The following is a 20,837-nucleotide window of genomic DNA, read 5'->3' as shown; positions in this document are numbered from 1 at the left end:
AATCCCGGCCTAGCGCACCGTCGTTGCCTAGGAGACCGCGGCGAGCGCATGGGGGTGGTCCCTCCACCAGGCGTTGTCCCGTACGAGTCACCTTACTCTGCAGAGGCTGGGGTTTGCGAGGCCCTCCTCAGACTCTCGTCGTGGCTAGGCTTCAGTACCGGCGGAGCTCAGCCTCCCCGAACGAACAGCAGCAAAGACACGCAAGCAGGCTCTCACTGGAGGGCCTGACGGAGGAACGCCAGCGCTGCGCGTGACGTCAGGTCGTTGACGTAGCTTCCTTGGTGAGGGAAGGAAGGGTTGATTTGGGCTGCGCGTCTTCTCAGTAAGCTGGTCGTCGTGGGCGAGAGGAAAAAGAGTAGAAGAGCTTTTGGTCGGTGAAAGAAAAATAATAGAAGTGAAACTGAAAGTAGCCTGGAAATTTTAGGTCGAAAAGGGAATGAATGGTGTTGAAATGTTGCTGTGCAGTTTTATTACAGCACTTAAAACCTGTTGAGCTCCTACCCCGTACGAAAGTATGTGGTTTAGGAAATACAGAGAAGACAGCGCCTTCATAATTTAACAGAAGAGATTAAAGGTTGCCATACAATAAAAGTCGATGTCATGCTGTAGAAATAACGCCATGTAGTTACTGTGGAAACCCAGAATTAGGTTTTAACTCGGCAAAGAAGTTGAGGAAAGAAAGGAAGAGAGAAAAAATTGGACTTGGAATGTAGAGTGGCCTCAGAGTGTGTGGTATTCAGGTATCTGAATTAATAGAGTCAGAAAGGAACTGAGGCTACAGGAGTAAATTGTCCACGTCTAAAAGGGTTATATTTGACAAGTTAAAGTATCAGGAGTTTATCCTGCAAGTAGTAGGACACAATTGGATTCTAGAGAGACACCAAGAGATAACATTTATAAAGAACACTTCAGAAAGCTTCCTCCTAAGGGAGAATAACACTGTTCAAATTGAGAATTGGTAAAGGATATGCCTTAGGAAGAAGGAAAATAACCTTTAAAGAATATTTGAGATATAATAAGGATGGCACAGAAGAGGGGCATTAGGCAAATATGTGGTATCCATAAAATAATAATTATTCTAATTTGTGAAGGTTCAAAATGCATAGTACTAAAATACTGGAAACAACTATAGGAAGTGGAATAAGTCAAAGTGTTCTACGATCTTCTTTTTCTAAAGGGAGTTTAAGATGTTAAACTTGATTCAGTAGCCATGAATCAAGATTTCCAGTGATTTGAAGGTTAGAAAAAGAGAATTTAAATTTTAAAAATCAGGAAGATGAAATAATGAGGAAAAAGAAGACCAATTTATAAAACGAAGTTAAGAAAATAGAAGCAGAAGAAAAGTAGAAAAAAATGACATTACACAAAGAAACATTATAGAAAAAAAAAGAGAGCACTAATAAATTTATCTCAGCCCTCCACTTAAAAGCCCAGAACTGTCAGATTAACATTTAAAATAGCCAACTATGCTTTTTTTTCACAATTCTGAAAGTCTGAAAAAGTAAGAAAAACAGAAACATAAAACAAGATAAATAATATCAAAAGGAAGCTATATTTGTGTCAGCAAAAATAAAGGTTAAGCGAAAGAGAGATTAGGAATATTGAGTGTCATTGCAGAATTTTTTAATTTTTTGATTCTACAGGAAGACACAGCAATTTTGAATTTAAAGTAAGTAGAATTCTTAATCTCTCCAACCCTTTACTATTTTCCGAAGAAAGTTATGTGTTTTCTTATGTGTCCTTGAATATACTATCCATGGGACAATTGGAGCACCATTCCAGCATCAAAACTCCTGCTGTGATGGGCTGAACTTTGGTTTCAAAGCAGTACAGTTGAAGTTTTCCTTATCAGTTTCCCAGACTCTTCTTTGATATTGTTCCCAAGAGTACACCCAGTAAATATGTTGCATACAATCTAAGATCATCAGAGTCTGTTTCCAAAGGAATGCTATCTGTAACAGAAACTGATTGGGTCAATTAGACTATTCCAATATCTAATATGTGGTGCTCATTATAGGATGTTTCTTATCATGGCATAGACCACTGGTCTTCCTTCTGTCTGTTTTATACATGGTGGACTTTTGCCAAGGCAGTAGATTTTGTTCCAAATAAATACGGCCATGTTATCAGGGTCAATGACCTAAACATGTTTTATGTGTGTGTGTTTTAATTTAAAAAGAAAATAGCTGTTGCCATGGTACTTGGGACTCTGAGACATACAGTGACCTATCACATGTTCAAAGGCCTTGATTGTTGGAGAAGTACTCAATAATTGTTGAATATTATTAATATTGTTGCCCATTTCTACAATTTTGAATTGGAATTTTCATAGAACTTACACAGGTCCAACTTTCACAAACTAATAAGAGAACCATTTCAAATTTTCCAAGTGTTGAAATTGGCTCTTTTTCCTTTCTAGGCAATAAATCAAAGTGAAATTAAGGAGGATATAAACTGCCAATATCTGCAATTAAAGCCTTCTTTATCCTTGTGATTCCATTTAAGAATGGCATTTGCTTTTTTCCCAAGGGATAGTCTCATTTGATTAAGACACCAAAGACTTATTAATGAAAACTTCCTGTGAAAGTCTAACAGAGTTTGGCAATTTACCCAAAATATAAGTGCTGGGCTCTGAAAGTGTCCCAGTGTCTGAGAAAAGATTATGAATTCCTGCCTTTCCTTATGTATAGGGTTCGCTTACTGATGCCAGCTAACTTGGTGTCCAAAGCAGTTTTCTGAATTAGCTTCTAAGATAATGTCAAATCCTGATCCTGCTCTTATCACAATGCCAGCAAGACAACTATATCATTGTTCTGAAGATAAGTCTATAATACACTCACTCTTATGTTCTTATTCTTATGCAACTGTGAGGTTACTTGTTACCCAGTGTGAAGAGTTATCCTGCACACTATATATAACAACCTTATTTTTAAAAAACAGAGTTTTGAAGTACTTTACATTTCTTTGATTTGAGGCCATGTTATCAGCCCACAACTAGAAGTCTTTTCATATAATAATTTTAGATGAGCTGTTCTAGATCTTATTTCTATGGACATATTGTATATGCTATATCATTAAACTAATAGTAATAGAATAACGTGTATTTTCAGACTTGGTCTCAAATATCAAGTTCACTTATATCTTGTATTAGTTTAGATTACAATCTAAGCTGCTGTTACAATTCAGAGGCCAAAAAAAGATATTTATTTACCTCTTATGAAAGGGTCCCAGAGCACTCCAGAACTGACCCTCCAATAAAAATACTATTTCTGTGCTACAGAAGAACTATGAAATTTGAGAATATGGGGCAATATCCAAATTCAGGGATAGGAAGCCTAAGTCTGGAAGCTTTTATGATCAGCACACATGCCCATCAAATTCCATAAAGGTATTTATTGGATAGTAAAATAAGGCCACGATCTCCCCTGAAATTGTTTCCAAAAACAGGAAGCTGAAGATAGGAATATGGAATGCTATTTCATAAAATGTGCCATTTCTGTGTCCATGTTTGTCATCATGTACATGACCAAGAAAAGACTAAGGTTTGTAACTTCCAAATTGTCTATCTGTGCTTAATTTGCAGAACGAAATTTACATCCAGAAAACTAATCACAAGGAAGTCTGAATTAACTACAAGGAATGTCATTGATAGTACCCCCATCCTTTACAGAACAGATTCGACACAGTGAAAAAGTAAATTTGAAGATTAGAGAGAGCCATTCTGCAGTTACCACCATTGTGGCAAATAGCACCACATATTCTATGAAAATAAATTCATGAATTAGGCAAAGTGGCACATACCTGTAGTCCTAATGGCTTGGGAGGCTGAGAGAGGAAGATCCCAAGTTGAAAGACAGCCTCAGCAACTTAGTGAGACCCTTTCTCAAAACAAAACCATTAAAAAAAAAAAACTGGAGATGTGATTCAATGTAGAGTATCTCTGAATTCAGTGCCCAGTACTACAAAAAAAAAAAAGTAAATAAATTGATCATCCATAAACATAGCTGAACTAGAACTCAAATTTAAACTCTCACAGCTGACTAACTACTGAATTTTCTTTCTGCTCATTCAACAGCCAGATTCAGTCCATGAGTCATAAGCTTTCACCTTTGATATTAATCTTTTTTTCTCACATACCTATAACTACCCATTTGAAAAAAATTATTTTAAACAAATAATAAATTACATAATTCATGGGTTATTCATAATATTTCTTTATTTGATTTTTGTGATCAGCATATAATTTCATATTCATAGACATGTTTAGAACCAAGAAATATTAAACTAATGGAATAAAAACAAGGTCAACCAGTACAGCTATAAAGATCACTTTTCTGTCAATAAAAAGTATTTCTTTCAATAAACATAATCCCATGAGAAAGAAATATTGAAATTCAAAACAAATTGCAACTTATTTGTGCATAGCACTGTTTATACTTTTATATCACAAGTAATAAGAATATATTTAAAAGTGTTTCATTTTGTAAATTTAATATGTATGCACATAAAAAAAGCATTCCTCATTCAAGGTGATGGATATACTGATCACCCCAAAAGTTTCTTGTAATCCTATTATAATTCATTTTCATCCCTCCTTTTTCCTATCCTCAGTCAACCACTAGTCTACTTATGTCACTGTGTTACTTTGCGTTTTCTAATATATATAAAAGGAATCATATAGCATGTACTCTTTTGTATTGCTACTTTTGTTTAATCATTATATGGTTTATCTGTGTTGTGTGTGTCCACTTGACACTATCATGAACCAAAGATCTGACAAGAACAACATAGAGAAGGGAAATTTATTTTGGCTCACAGTTCCAGAGGTTTATCCCATGGTCAGTCAAGTCCATTGTTTTGGGCCCAAGATGAGGTAGAACATCATGGAATAATGATATGGTGAAGGAAACCTCCTCAGCATATGGCATCCAGGAAGCACAGGATGGGGACAGGGCCACAGGTAAGGTGTACCTTTCTTGGGCATATCCCCCCATTACCTGCCTTCTCTAGCCATGGCCAGCCTGCCTACATTACCACCCAGTTAATTCAAACTTTGATGGACTGATTAAATCACAGCTGTCACAATCCAATCATTTTACCACAAACATTCCTGCAATGACACAGGAGATTTTGCAGGACAAAACATAATATTGTGTATCAATAGTTCTTTCTGTTGTATTGCTTAAGTATCCATTGTATGAATATACCACAAGTTATTTGTATATTTACATACTGGCAGACATTTGGGTTTTTATGCTTTTTGGCTATTAAAACTATTACATGTTTCAGACTGGGCATGGTGATACATGCCTATAATCCCAGCAACTCAGGAGACTGAGACAGGAGGATTGCAAGTTTGAGACCAACCTGGAGTAACTTAACAACACCTAGTCCCAATAAAAAATAAAAAGAGCAGAAGATTTAGCTTAGTGGTAGAGCATTCCTGGATTCAATCCTCAGTACTGCTAGATAAATAAATAAACTAATATTGCATATTTCTGAGAAGATTTTTAGTATACCAAATACTATTTAAAATAATTTAAATAACTTATAATTGCTTTGTTTATATAATATTATTGAGAGTTTAAATACATTTGGTGCCAAATTTGACAAAAGTAATAAATTTCAAGGTTCACAAACTTTCTGTATAGACCAAGTATTAATGAACAGTTGGGAAATACTTTTAAGAAATCTTTTTTGAGTAGTTGATTCTCAGAAACATAATTACCTAGATATTAGACACTGAGATCATACATTATATAAGAAAAATAAAACTATCCCACAAACAGTGGCACCATTGATAATGTTTTAGCACAGACAATATAACTGATTTTTTTTCCTGCCCAGAATCCTACAACATCAAAAGTTTTATGGAAATAGTCAATTGTGTGTCTCATTTCTGAAGCTACAATAAGAAGATCTTCCTATTGTCAACCCCAGGCCACAAAATACAAGCAGGTGACAAGCTTCTTAAGTCAATCAGCTTTTACCCTGTGGAAAATTGTTATAATCCAAAAGCTTAATATCTTATTATAATAGTGAAAAAGGTTTGCTATTTTCTTCTCTTCATCAAAACTGCTACAGACATATATTTTTTAAATCACAGAAGAAATCACAGTCAAGTGGAAAATGTAAATAAGATAAATCATGGGAAAAAATAACAAGATTAAAACAATGATCAAATAAGTGTGATAAACATTACCCACAGTATACAGTTAAAGTTAAAATGAACACAAAGAGACATGCAACTAATATTTATTTCATTGTAGGCTGGACGTGGTGGTACACTCCTGTAATCCCCGTGGCTGGGGAGGCAGAGGCAGAAGGATCACAAGTTCAAAGGCAGTCTCAGCAACTTAGCAAGGCCCTAAGCAACTTTGCAATACCCTACCTCAAAAAATAAAAAGGGCTTGGAATGTGGCTCAGTGGTCGAGTGCCCCTAGGTTCCATCCTTGTACCAAAAAAAAAAAAAAAAAATTAACAGTAAATATTTATTTAGCCTGTTAATTCTTAAAATTATTTTCCTATGTGAAAACACCAAATAATGATCACTAATAATGATAAATCAGAGAACTAAATGAATTTATTATACTTTTGAATGAAATAATTATACTTTTATAAAAATAAAATTCTTTCTAGAAAGGAAATTTGCAATATGTATCAAAAACTTTTGTTCAGTAATTCCATTGTTTGAAATCCACTCTAAGCATCAGGGATGTGGGATGCAGTTGATGACTTATTGTTTACAGGCAGGTTATTTGGAACATTAGAAAATTAACTTTCTAAATATGTCACATTTTGTTGAAAGTTAAATTATGGCACAGTCATATGCAATTAATTTCAACCATTTAAAAATTTTCCAATGATAATAGGAGTCCTAGAATAGCCAAAGCAATTCTTAGCCAAAAAAGTGAAGCAGGAATTGTCATAATATCAAACTGTAAATTATACTACAGAGCTATAATAACAAAAACAGCATGATATCGGGTGTGGTAGCACACATCTGTAACCCCAGCAGCTCTGGAGGCTGAGACAGGAGGATTGTGAGCTCAAAGCCAGCAACTATGAGGCGCTAAGCAACTCAGTGAGACCCTGTCTCTAAACAAAATACAAAATAGGGCTGGGGATGTGACTCCGTGGTTGAGTGCCCCTAAGTTCAATCCCTGATATAAAAAACAGCATGGTACTATCACCAAAACAGACATGTAGACCAATGGTACAAAATAGAAGACACAGAGACAAACCCACATAAATACAGTTATCTCATACTAGAGGAAGGTTCTATAAACATATAGTGGAGAAAAGATAACCTCTTCAACAAATGGTACTAGGAAAACTGAAAATCTATACATAGCAAAAGGAAATTAAACCCCTGTCTCTCACCCTGCACAAAACTCAAAGTGGATCAAGGATCTAAGCATTAGACCAAAGACCTTACATCTACTAGAAGAAAAAATAGGCTCAGCTCTCCATCATGTTGGCTTGGAATCAAATTCCTCGACAAGACTTATAAAGCACAGGAAGTAAAATCAAGAACCAACAAATGGGGCTGGGGATGTGGCTCAAGCGGTTCGATCCTCAGCCGAAGATGTTGTGTCCGCCGAGAACTAAAAAATAAATATTAAAAATTCTCTCTCTCTTTCTCTCTCCTCTCTAACTCTCTCTTTAAAAAAAAAAAAGAATCAACAAATGGAATGATATCAAACTAAAAAGCTTCTTCAGAGCAAAGGAAACAACAATGTGAGCAGAGAGCCCACAGAATGGAAGAAAATCTTTGCCACCTGCACCTCAAATAGAACATTAATCTCTAGAATATATAAAGAACTCAAAAAACTAACATCAAAAAAAACAAGTATCCCAGTAAATAAATGGGCAAAGGAACTGGACACTTCACAGAAGAAATATGATTGCTCAACAAATATATGAAAAGAATTTTCAACATCAAAGCAATTACAGAAATGCAAATTAAAACTATACTGAGACTTCATCTCACTCCAGTGAAAATGGCAATTATCCAGAATACTAGTAACACTAAATATTGGCAAAAATGTAGGGGAAAATGTTCACTCATACATTACTGGTGGGACTGCAAATTGCTGCGACCACTCTGGAAATGGGAGATCCCTCATAAAACTTGGAATGTAACCACCATTTGACCCAGTTATCCCACTCCTCAGCATATACCCAAAGGACTTAAAATCAGCATCAATATTTATAGAACTTCAATTCTCAATATCAAAGCTATGGAACCAACCTGAATGCCCTTCATTAGATAAATGGATAAAGAAAATGTGGTATATATGCACAATGAAATATTACTCATCCCTAAAGAGGAAGAAAATTATAGCATTTGCCACTAAATGGATGGAAATGGAGAGTATTATGCCAAGTGAAATAAGCCAATCCCAAAAAACAAAGGCTAAATATTCTCTTTGATATGCAGCTGTTAATAAATAACAAGCAGGGGAAGGGTAAGAATAGAAATTCATTGGATTAGACAAAGGGGAAATGAAGGGAAGAGAGGGGGAATGGGAATAGGACAGTAGAATTAATTGGACATAACTTTCCTATGTTCATATATGAATACATGACCAATGTAATCCCACATCCTGTACAACCACAAGAATGGGAAGTTATACTCCATGTATGTATGATATATCAAAATACACTCTGCTGAAATTTATATTTTAAAAGAATTGTTTAAAGTTCCTGTGAGTATCTAATAACAGGGAAAATATTCACATTTTAAGTAGAAAATTTTGAACATAAAATTACATATATATTTTTTCATATATATATTATAAATTATATTCCTCCAATAAGTATTTCTTAAGTGTCTATAATGTGCAATGCATTACTATGTATAAAGCAATGCACACACACATTAAAAGTTCTTTGTCCATAATTGTAATAGTAGTGTGTGCATGTATATAATTTTGTATACTACAAAAATCTCACTACAGGGATGACATAAATACACTAAATCCTCATGTATTAAAGGGAAAAAAAAGTCAATGAATTATCTCTAAAGCTGATAGGCTTGTAAATAAAACACAGTTGTATTATATTGAATTGATGAAAAACTACCAAACAAAACATTTTTATATGGGTTGCCTCTGAGAAGAAACTGGGATGGGGGAGATGGGTAATGAAGCCTAGGACCTTGGTTTTTGTGATAAACCCTACCACACTATTTTTTTAATTATGTATATTAGTACTTTTGTTTTATCAACAGTAAACTTGTTTAGAAGTGGGTAAAAGCATCCCAATAAATAACATTCCTCTTTTCCATCCAAGGTCAAAACTAGCTGAGAAGCAAACATTGGAATGTCTGACAAAAAACATCAACTTTGTTAAAAGATTAATGGATGTGGCTGTGTCCCTGTGGTATGCTATTTTTAAATTCTTTGGGTATAGACTGAGTAGTGGTATAGCTGGGTCAAATAGTTTTGTTTTCCAAGGAATCTCCATACTGCTTTCCATATTGGCTGCACCATTTTGCAATCCCACCAGCAATGTATTAGTGTACCTTTTTCCCCACATCCTTATCAACACTTAATTGTTGTTTGTATTCTTAATAGCTGCCATCCTGACTGGAGTGAGATGAAATCTTAGAGTAGTTTTGATTTTCATTTCTCTAATTGCTAGAGATGATGAACATTTTCATATATTTCATATATTTTCATATATTGATATTAAGTATATAATACTTAATATCATCTAAGTGATCCCTACAAAGGTAAGCAGAGATCAGAACAGAATTACGAATCCTGTACATAGACTTGATTCAAAAAGGAAAAGGAAACAGCATTGAAGCAAATGAACTTTTGTTTCTTCCTCCAGAGTCACTAATCATCTCAAATTACTTGATAGAACCTATTTATCCAACATATATAAACATCTTCTGTATGCTAGGCATTTTGCTATATGCTATGGTGGGCACTGTGAGCAAGAAGATGGTAAGACAAGACTGTTGTTCCCAATGGCTCAGAGTCTGGTAAGGGGAACACGTAGCACATAAAGGGAGCTGTGTATGCAGGTAATTAGACAAGATGCTTCATATGGCCTCAAATGATGGCCACCAGTTCTAAGAATCTTTGTTTAGGCAGTACTTCCACTTAAATATTTCTTCAATATTTGTCTTAATAACGATAGTATGTTTGTTGATTTTTCCTTTAATCTTAGTATATAATACTTAATATCATCTAAGCAAAGTTTTTAATAGTCTAAATTCTCCAGCTAGGCTGTATTTACCCCTTTACTAATTTTGAAATCTATTTTCTAGGCAAGTTGGCAGATGAGAGAGGAAGAGAGAGAAAAAGAGAGAGAGAGAGATTAAAAATAGCCTTGCTGTTTTGAAATATTTAATGTTTTAGTAATGTTTTTAAATGTATTCATATATGTATCAATAATAAAAACTCATCATATTCTTTCTTTTTCCAGATACTCTGTGTATACTAACCATAAACATTAGGATAAAACATTTTAAAGACAGCAAGGCACTAAAAAGCAGTTCTAATGGAAGAAATAATTTGGTGACTTAAGTTTTTTCTATGTGTAAAAATTAAGTAATATTTTCTACAATTCAGATATAAAGCATTACTAATATAATCCAATAACGTTCACAGTATTCTGATAGATTACAAAATTATAATGTCAGAAGTACTATTAGACTACTAACAATAAGCAATGAATAATTTCAAGGCCTTTTTATCACTTTAAAAAGCTTATTTTGCTATTAAACAAGGTCACCCATATGATATATATTTGTTATAACTATAAAAAACTATAATAAGCATTTTACTGGGTTTTATGACATAAAAAATATTTAGCTTTTAAATGTGATAGCTTGAACACATGCATTTATTTCTGCTTCATCCAAAAACACCACTAAAATGATAAATTCAAAGGACATAAATCCACAAGGACAAAGAGAATATGAGAGAACATAATAGAGAATTTGATTTGCTCAAGTACAGAGAATATAGGTAAGGGCTTACCTACTAGGATATAGGCTGAAAATTCTAGAAAGAATTTTATAAGATGTTGAGGCTTTTACTCAGAGATTCACTTTATTCTAGACAAGGAAGCAAGGTTCAGGAAAAAGACAAAAAAGTCAAGCCATAAGATATATGAAGATAGTTGATTCAGGATCCCTCATATGTTCTGAGTGTGGGCAAGCATTATTTAACAACAAGAAACAGTGAAAGGAGAATATTGTATGTCCTCTTATTGTATGTAAGGATAAGTCCTAAAGTCAGGCATTTTAGAAGCACAGATATACTCAAACACAGTCTTTTGATATATAAGGAAAAAGGCCCAGATTAACTGAAATGTCAAGGGAAAACTAAGTAGTGAGAGGAATTGTTTTTCATGTCATGTAATTAAAGATGTTTATTTCACTCCACTTACATAGTAACTAATTTCCCCAGGGAACAAAGTTTACATTTGAAAACACCTGATATGGTTTTATTGCAAATCTTACAGTAATTTTGTCTGCTGTGTTAAAAAGTGGTATGGCATCCAAGAAAGGAATGATATTGGAAACCTGGACTCCATAATGGGAGGAAAAGCCATTTACTAAATCACTATAGATCACCAGCTTTCCTTTCCCACAGAAATAAAAAAAATATACATTAACATCCTTTTAGCTTCTAATCCATTAGGTTCTTTGTGATTGTAGGAAAACACACAATTTTATCACATTGTTAAAAATTTATTGGTAAAGTGTGGGACATTTTATCCTTGCTTCTAAATAAATCTATAATGTTTGTACACAATATGAAAAAGTTTAGTAGAGAAAAAAATTGTAAGTACAATTTGTAATTACAATAATGTAATTTCTTATCCAAAGTCATATAGTGCTAAAATTCTGAAATCTTTGTGCTTCCTGTAAATCTCCACATAAATAATTCCTAATAATTATAAAGTGCTATTTCCAGCCCCTCCTAGATTTTGAAATAAATTCATTTGCATTGAGAGAAAACTTTTTGTTTGGGAAGACAGAAATAATCTGAAGACATAACTCTCCAAACTCAGATAATTATATGCTACAAGGACTTAGTGATCCATGTCTTTAAAATACCAACCATACAATATTGACTTCAGAACTTTCATTTCTAACACTAACATTTCACCCGCAGGAACTGTACTCATTTACAACTGCTTGGCAGATGTTCCCATAATAGAATTTTATTTATTCAGCATTTCCAAATCAAACTTCTGAATTACTACTGCACTTCTTTCTTTTTCTTTCTTTTCTTTTTTTTCTTTTTTTTTGGGGGGGGGGACTGGGAATTGAACTCAGGGGCACTTGACTGCTGAGCCACATTCCCAGCCCTGTTTTGTTAGACACAGGGTCTCACTGAGTTGCCTAGCACCTCGATTTTGATGGGTCTGGCTTTGAACTCTTGATCCTACTGCCTCAGCCTTCTGAGCCACTGGGATTACAGGTATGCACCACTGTGCCCAGACACTTCTTTCTTTTTGAGTCTTTCCCGTCTGAGTTAATGAGTTCTAGTTGCTCAGGCTAAAATTTTGAGCTTGCTTTGCCTCCTCTAATTCAGCCATATACCATACTTCAGCTATTAGGAAATCTTGCCAACTCCATTGTCAAGGAAGAATATCCAGAATCTGCCCATTTCTTACCACATCCAGTGATACCACTCTGGATCAAGACATCATATTTCCATGTCACAAAAATAGGAGTGATTGATACTAATTTTACTAAAAACTGTTATATAAGCAGAATGGGGAGAGAATATATGTGATATTATAGAGCTATATCTTACATATTAGGAATCAGTATGTACTTAAAATTTTAAAAAAACAATAAATAGATAATTGCAATATTTTAAAATACAGATGTAAATAAAAGAAGAAAAAATTATTGAAATTGTTTACATCTCAAGAAGAGGGAGAATAGGCTAAGGATTAATGCTTATTAATGCTTGTTATTTGGAAACCTGTACTATTTGCCCTTTGAAAGTGTATAGGTAGGGCTGGGGTTGTAGCTCAGTGGTAGAGCTCTTGCCTAGAACACATGAGGCACTGAGTTTGATCCCCAGCACCACATAAAAAAATAAAATAAACAAAATAAAGGTATTGTGCCCATCTATAACTTTAAAAAATTTTTTTTAAAAAGATAAAGTGTATAAGCAGCCCTCTAAATTCATTAATTTCACATCCATGGATTCAGCAAACCATTGACTGAAAATATTGTGGAAAAAATTGTGTCCAAACATGTACAGATTTTTTATTGTCATTCTTTCCTAAACAATACAATATAACAATGATTTACATAGCAGTTACATACAATTTGGTATTGCATGCAATCTAGAGATGATTTAAAGTATGCTGAGAGATATGCATAGGTTATATGAAAATGTTATGCCATTTTATATAAGGGACAAGCATCCACAGATTTTGTCATCTGCCTGGGTTCAATCCCTCATGGATACTGAGGGATTATTATACATGTATTACTTTAAAAATAAACATAAATTAATTTTGAGTTGTAAAATGGCCTAAAGTTGAGGATATAAAAACACTACACATAAAATTTATAATTTTCCTTGGGACCAGAATCTGTATATTTATCAAGGATGAAATTCTCAAAACAATTTATGTAAATTCAGTGCCAACTAGAAGTTTAGAATTTCTCCTAGCAAAACATATTTTACATTCCTACTTTTATAATAATCATTACCTTGCTTTTATTTATTTTTGTACCATCAAAGATTTTATTCCTAACCAAAAAATTGTTTAGTGTTTCCTTTTTTTAACTTGACTTTTTTTTTACTATGACTTACTCTATTTGCTTATATATATACCTGTGAGATTCATCTAAAATAATGTGTAGTTGTAATAACTTCCTGTCTCTGTATTATGCTATTCCTCTTTTTTCTTTTTTGCCTATTTTAATTTTTTCTCTTCAATATGCTCTTAATTGATATGAATTATTTACATTTTTTGTCATTACCATTGTAACTACTAAATCACAGAATTTCAATTGCTTTTCATATACTCATTTTGAATTTATCAACTTTATTACTTAAAAAATTGCTCCTTAATTCTAATAACTTATCCACAAAATTTACTATTATATATCAATCCAAATTATCTGCCATTAATGACAACTTTGTTTCTTTTTTCCAGTACAGATCCCCTTTATTTGTTTTTCATTGTTATTGTATTAGATTTCTAGTACGTATTGGGCCTGAGAGGAAGATTGCAGTTCATTTATGGTTTTTACCCATAGCAATTATGTTTAGGAAAGTAGATTATCCCTGCCATTTTCTGGGGAGTAAAATGAAGAAGAAAGATTAATTTTGGCTTACCTTTATACATTTAGACATTTGATACTTTTTTGGAAGAAGGATGTTCTATCTTGGAAAAGCCTTGAGTTTTGATTCCTGTTCCAATATCCTAAGAAATCATAAAGAAATGTGGTTAGAGATGAAGCCAGTTCCATTTCTCCATTTATCTTTCTAAGTTTCTTGTGAATTTAGAAGAGGAAAATAATCACTAAAATGAATAGTATCAATGATAATCTCAATAAACATAGAATGATTTGGTAAGTATAATTTAATGTTTCAAAACAAATAAAACATAAGCTTCAAGAACAAGAACTCTTTTTTGTGTCCACAGTGACCAACATTATCTCTAGCATGGGGCGAAGATAAATATTAATAAAATGAATATTCTCCATTTGTATCAGGAGGAGAATAACATAGGAAAGAAAAAGGCTTTGTGATTTTCATCCCTCAAGGGGTCACGTGATACACTCACAATATCCCAATCTCACCACTTCAACAAGGGGTCTGAGAGGGGTACATTTTCAAAGCGACTGATGTTGGAAGTTTATATAGACATACCTAGTTCATTATTCAGTGTTCATGAAATTAATCTGATTCTGTGCTTACCAAATTACTTATTTTTAAAGGTTATTGAGGTCTAATTGACATATAGAAAATTGTACATCTTGAATTTATACATCTTTGTTTGGACATAGGCAAACATCTGTGATACCAAAACAACAAACCATCACCAAATTACCTTTTAGTAATTTGGTTTACCTTGAAGCTTGCCTCCTGAGGAAGGTGACATTGCCCTTTGGAAGTGACTTCAATAATATAAGCAAAAGGAGAGAAGATATGATTAGTCTACAAGGAGAAAAATAGAACACAAAGACACAGGACATCTGGATCAAGAAAGAGAACTAGAAAACTTCCTATCTTTTTAGATCTTTTGACACTTGGCTTTTCACATTGAACTTCTTTCTATGAGATTCCCCTGTAGCCTTCAGACATATCATAATTTTCTTTAGTCTATTTTGAGTAAATATCTAATTTTCAGCTAAGTACACATTAACAAAAATACTGAAAAATTTTTAAATCTGACTGTCAGATCTTAATGTTAGACTGTAGCAAGTCCACCCATGTAGTGCTTATTCTACTAGCTCTCTTGGCAGTAGGCTGATGTTAGCTAACTTTCCTTGACTGATTATTTATGGTTTTGCATATTGAAACAAAATATCCCTAGTAAAAATTCTATATGGTACCATTGTTACTTTGTACAAAGAAAACTATACAAAACCTGAAGATTTCCATTAGTGGTAAAATATGAAATGTTACTTTTTCTTTCTCAAACATTTTTTCTTTCCTTTTGGAATTTGTGAGGAGATATGAATAGTGAAGAAGTCCCAGAAGTTTCAGAAGTGTGGGGCCTGGGGTATTATATCAATGGGTGAATACTTGCTTACTATGTGCAAAGCTCTGCCTTCAATCCCCAGTACCACACACACACACACACACAAAAAAAAAAAAAAAAAAAAAGTGAGAAAGGGATGCAAGTGATACAAATTTAATTATTTAGTGATGAAACCTACCACTTTTAGATTTTACTGATTATAAAAAGAGTAGCAGAATCTCATATATTTAACATGCCATAGGTTCACATTGAATTCCTGTGTCATTGTCTCTGGACCATGTCTAGGCTTTATTTCAAATACCATGATGTAGAATATAAAAATGGTCAGTACAACTTTGTACAACTTTGACTGCCTTCAGTAGTCATAAGAGAAAAATGATAACATGGTATTTTTAAGTGTTTGTTGTAAAGCTATGGAGCTTTATGCAAAGAGAAAAGAAATTGAAAGTACTTTTAAGTCTCAAAACTATAGTATTACTGTCACCAGAAAGAGATAGTAGGTCGTCTGCCCAAGAGGGCAGTGAGAACTTAACCTGACTCAAGCAGATTCTTGACCTACTGCTGAAAAGTATTTCAGGTTGTGACAAAAGCAAAGTACAAGCAAATATTTACATTAAAGAACACCAAAGGAAAGGTATACACGCCCCAAAGGCAGGGTGCAGATACCCCTCACCTCTCAGAGAAGACAAGTGACACACCTAGTGTTGAGATCTCTGACTCTAGGCACAAAGGTATAGGCACAAGAAATTCTTTTTCCTGCAAACTTAATCACAGTAAATGCAAACTTACACCTGTTTTACCTAATGTAAAATAATTTTTTCTGTTAACACTTCATATTTCTTAGCTTGATATGTTGTAGAAAGATGTTAGTAAATCATAACATTTTGATAATGCCTTTAAAACTCTCTACTCTGTCCAATAGCCAGTGATTTGTAGATATATTACTTTCCAGATTAGTGAACAATGGAATAAGCCTACTTTGTATTTTCTTTTCTTATTTCTGATAAGTCTATGTCTACCAGAAGTCTGATCATACTTTTTGATATTAATACAGATCTTTCTTGGGAAATTTTTCGTAAGCCTAGAAAAACAATACTGGATAGATCTAAAAAAGAATTTTAAAAGGATTTTAATTTTAGTGAAGAAAATACTCTGCTGCAATGTACATTGCTGTACATCTCAAAACACAGCAGACAATGTCAGGGACCTATAAATGACAACCAAGATTTTGTCCCTTATTAATTCATTGTCTTGCTGTTTGGTTTTCTGTAGAACCAAAGCTCATAATTAATCTTGGTAGTCAAGAACTTACTTATGCCTCTTTTCACTTTATGTTGAACTCTTGGCTTTCCTTTGCTTTAAATATTATAAAAGAATAATTTCATCCAATAGCTGGGCATGGTGGTACATGCCTGTCATGCACCAATAACTGGGAATGGTGGGGCATGCCTGTCATCCCAGATACTCAGGAGGCTAAGTCAGGAGGATTTTAAGTTTGAGGCCAGCCTAGGCAATTTAACAAGACTCTGTCTCAATAAACTTAAAAAAGGGCAATGTGGGCAGGGGCTGTAGCTCAATAGTAGAGTGCTCCTGGGTTCAATATTCAGTAGCAAAAATAAATAAAATAAATAAGCATCTTGTAGAAACAGCCATAAATATGATTATATTAACTTTTATTCTATATGACAAAACTTTCAGAGGTTATTAAATGTCAATAACAGAAGTTATTAAATGTCAATAACAAAAGTTAAGGATGGCTCTATGCTGAAAGTCTTAACATTATCTGAAGAGTTGTTCAAGGGTAATGGTTTTCTCAAAATAACCAATATTTTATAATGTTGTTTAAATGAGAATTTATCTTCCTGATGAACTGATGAAACAATTTTTTCTATACCAACTTATCTCACAATTAAACATGAAGTACTACCTGTGCTTGCTACAAAATAGAAATATTGTTAATATATAGCTGTTATTGAAACAATAAGTTAAACAGGTAAGAACTGAATGGTTTACTTTTTCCCAAAGTTTTAATTCTTGATTTACTTTAAATCATTTTCCAAGGCAAAAAATCAAGATAAATCATTCTTTTTGATATCTAGCTATTAAGGCTTTGAATGGAAGAAAAATGCAATAATCTGTAGAAAACAGAGAATAGGCTGAATTCAAAAACTTGCTATTGATTGTGTACTTTTTTTTATTTCAGAGGATCAATATATTTCAAAAAATGCCTCCCTGTGGTAAATAACAAAAACGTAACTCACAATTTTCTTCTAAATACCCAAATGAATACTCAGAGAGACCTGTACTTGGCCCTTTAATAACCTGTTTGTAAACATCAACCTAAAGAAGTGTCAATTTCATTCCTAGGATACCTTTTATTTTTTGTACCATGCTACTGATTTGTTTCTATTTAAACCCCTACATTTTTCAAAATTTTGCACCAACTGTAACATATTTCTAAAACTATTCCTGAGCAGAAAAATTATTTTAGGGTGTGTTAAGGCACTGAGTGGTGTAACATTTTATTACTTGGAAATAACTACATGTTATACAAAGGCTGTAGTGGCAATAAGTATATTAGAGAACCTAGAAAGTAAATAGATTTGCTGAGCTAGGTACCATGCAGTATCACTGCTTTGACCCTTCCTATCTCTTTCACATTCCAATAGAACACTGCAACTTTAAAGGAATTCTCATAATTAAAATTTAAAAATCACTTTACTAAAAGGTTCCTTATTCTCTTTTATTTTTGAAAGCAAAATAAGGAATGATCAATAACTTTTAAAAATATTTGATCAATAACTTTTAAAAATATTCAAGCATTAAAATAAAAAAAAAAAACAAGATAGCTCAGGTGGGTGCAATGGAGGACACCTGTAATCCCAGTGGCTTGGGAGGCTAAGACAGAGGGATGGAAAGTTTAAAGCCAGCCTCAGCAACTTAGCCAAGGCCCCAACCAACTTAGCCATCCAGACACTTTCTCAAAATAAAAAATAAAAAGAGAATGTGGGTCAGTAATTAAGCATCTCTGGGTTCAATCCCTGGTTCAAAAAAAAAAATCCAGTTCATCTAAAAATTTTGATGAAGCCAAATTTTAGTAGCATATTTATTGTATTTTGGAAACAAGAACACTATCCAAAACAGATGCTACCACTAACATACAGCTACTTAAGGTATAACAAATCATTACTTTTTCATCAGGCTCAATTAATCATCAATTTCTTTCTAAAACTAAAGACACTTTATATATATATATATATATATATATATATATATATATATATATATATATATATTGTACCAGGGAATGGACTCAGCCCTATTTTGTATTTTACTTAGAGACAGGGTCTCACTAAATTGCTTAGCATCTTGTTGTCACTGAAGCTGGCTTTGAACCTGAATCCTCCTGCCTCAACTTCCAGAGCTGCTGGAATTACAGGCATGTGTCATCATACCAGGCTCCATATATATAAAGGAAACATGAGTTGTAATTTTAGCTATTTTTCCAGTTCAATTGTAAGCATTCTCAAAGGTTGAAAATAAATACTTAATATATGCATATGTCCAAAAATAAATATCAAATATTTATGTATGTGTCTACATAATTATCATGCAATCTAATTTTTCCACTTACAACTCCATATGTTTCAAAAAAATTAAAATATTTTCACATCCTCTTTCTTGTCCTTCCCACTATATGATTTTCTTTGGCATCTTAAATGCTTGGGTTTCATTGTGAAAATTAGTGTAACCAGTAAGGGAAGAATTAAAAGAAGATACAACTAGATTTCTTTATATTAGAAATGACAGGATGGCTCACAGAAGAAAAGATGAGTCCCAAAGGAAAGGAAGATAACAGAGTCAAGGATTTATCTGTTTTAGGGAGTCCTAAGAATGAACACTTAGGGTAAGTTGCTGTACTATGTGGTGTAGGACTTTAGGAAGATGAGTGTGAAAAAAAAAAGATTTGAGAAATTGTGTGTAATATGATTGAAAGTTGGTGTGTTTTTTGTTGCTGTTGAAATTGTTGTTGCTGTCATTGTTCTGGGGTTTGGGGGATTTATTTTGGTGGGTTTTTTTTTTTTGAGAGAGAGATGTTGGCAAATTAAATTATTTTCCAAATTTTTAGAGAAGCTGTGTTGTTTTTTGCTTTCTTCAAGTACATACCATTCTGAGATTGACTTCAGAGTGATAGTAATAAGACCCATTTTTTATATGGGTTACAATATAATGTATGTATTATTGTTCCTTTAGGTTGTAGGTATTCTATAATTTCAGAGAAAATTAGTCCGGTTTTTCAAGTTTTTCCATGGACTGTAACATAATAAATCAGAGCATGAGACTATTATATAACATAATATATTCTTATATAACATAGTAATCCAGACTATTATGAAGCAATTTCTGTTTGATTACAAGTACCAAACAATTTAGGAGTAAATATTTAAAACAAATGTATGTTACCACACAAATTAAAAAAGATTGTGATATCATAGATGTTTAGCAATGCATAACTAACTTCTATTGAAAGCTTCCTCTATGCCAAGATTTTTTTCTAAGCCCTTGCCATGTATTAATTTGATAGATCCACGGTAACTCTATGATGGAGAACTAATTTCCTCCAAAGAAAAAACTGAGGCACACACACACACACACACACACACACACACACACACACACACACAAATTAACATACACTACCAGCTAGTAACACCAGTGGAACTCGATGCAAAACAGTGTGATTCCTGAGCCACCTTCTTAGCCTCTACATTTTGCTGTTTTTTTAATCAAGGCTTATGCTCAACCTATAAATTATAAACTGTTGTAAAACTAGCACTTACCCAAATAGAAAAATCTAGACTGAAAGCTATTTCATAATTAATAACAGAAAAATAATTTTTACAATACAAATTTCAAAATAATGTCTTTCTTAATAATGCAAATAATATGCTCTATACCAGGTATTATTTATATGCTACCCCAATCCATATACTCACTTTGTTGTTGTTTTTTGGTTAGAGTTCCCATTTTTGCCACTGATAAGTTCTCAAATAAGAGAACAAAAACTATTTTTTTTTTTACTTTTATTCCTAAGTGAGGAAAAAAATAAACAGCATGTCAAGGTG

At 33.2% G+C, this 20,837-nt stretch overlaps 1 protein-coding gene and 1 long non-coding RNA gene across 8 annotated transcripts in view; one reads left to right on the top strand and one right to left on the bottom strand.

Moving 5' to 3' along the window:
* Positions 1-249, bottom strand: part of Tbc1d32 (TBC1 domain family member 32) — a 191,059-nt gene extending 190,810 nt beyond the window's left edge. For 5 of the 7 annotated variants that reach the window (XM_078019309.1, XM_078019310.1, XM_078019311.1 and 2 more), the window contains exon 1: positions 92-249. The gene's annotated coding sequence lies outside the window, so the exon portion shown is untranslated. Of the gene's footprint in view, positions 1-18 lie in introns of all 7 variants that reach the window. The other 2 variants (XM_078019314.1, XM_078019312.1) reach the window with 2 other exon arrangements.
* LOC144366065 (uncharacterized) lies at positions 143-19,386 on the top strand. Its single transcript, XR_013424913.1, has 4 exons — positions 143-281; positions 3,584-4,960; positions 9,298-9,387; positions 15,014-19,386. It is a non-coding gene; the product is annotated as an uncharacterized LOC144366065 (long non-coding RNA).
* The last annotated feature ends 1,451 nt before the right edge of the window (positions 19,387-20,837 follow it).

This window comes from Ictidomys tridecemlineatus, chromosome 8 (genome assembly GCF_052094955.1).
Source record: "Ictidomys tridecemlineatus isolate mIctTri1 chromosome 8, mIctTri1.hap1, whole genome shotgun sequence".
NCBI classification, from domain to species: Eukaryota; Metazoa; Chordata; class Mammalia; order Rodentia; family Sciuridae; genus Ictidomys; species Ictidomys tridecemlineatus.
This window is presented reverse-complemented; position numbering and strand designations above follow the sequence as displayed.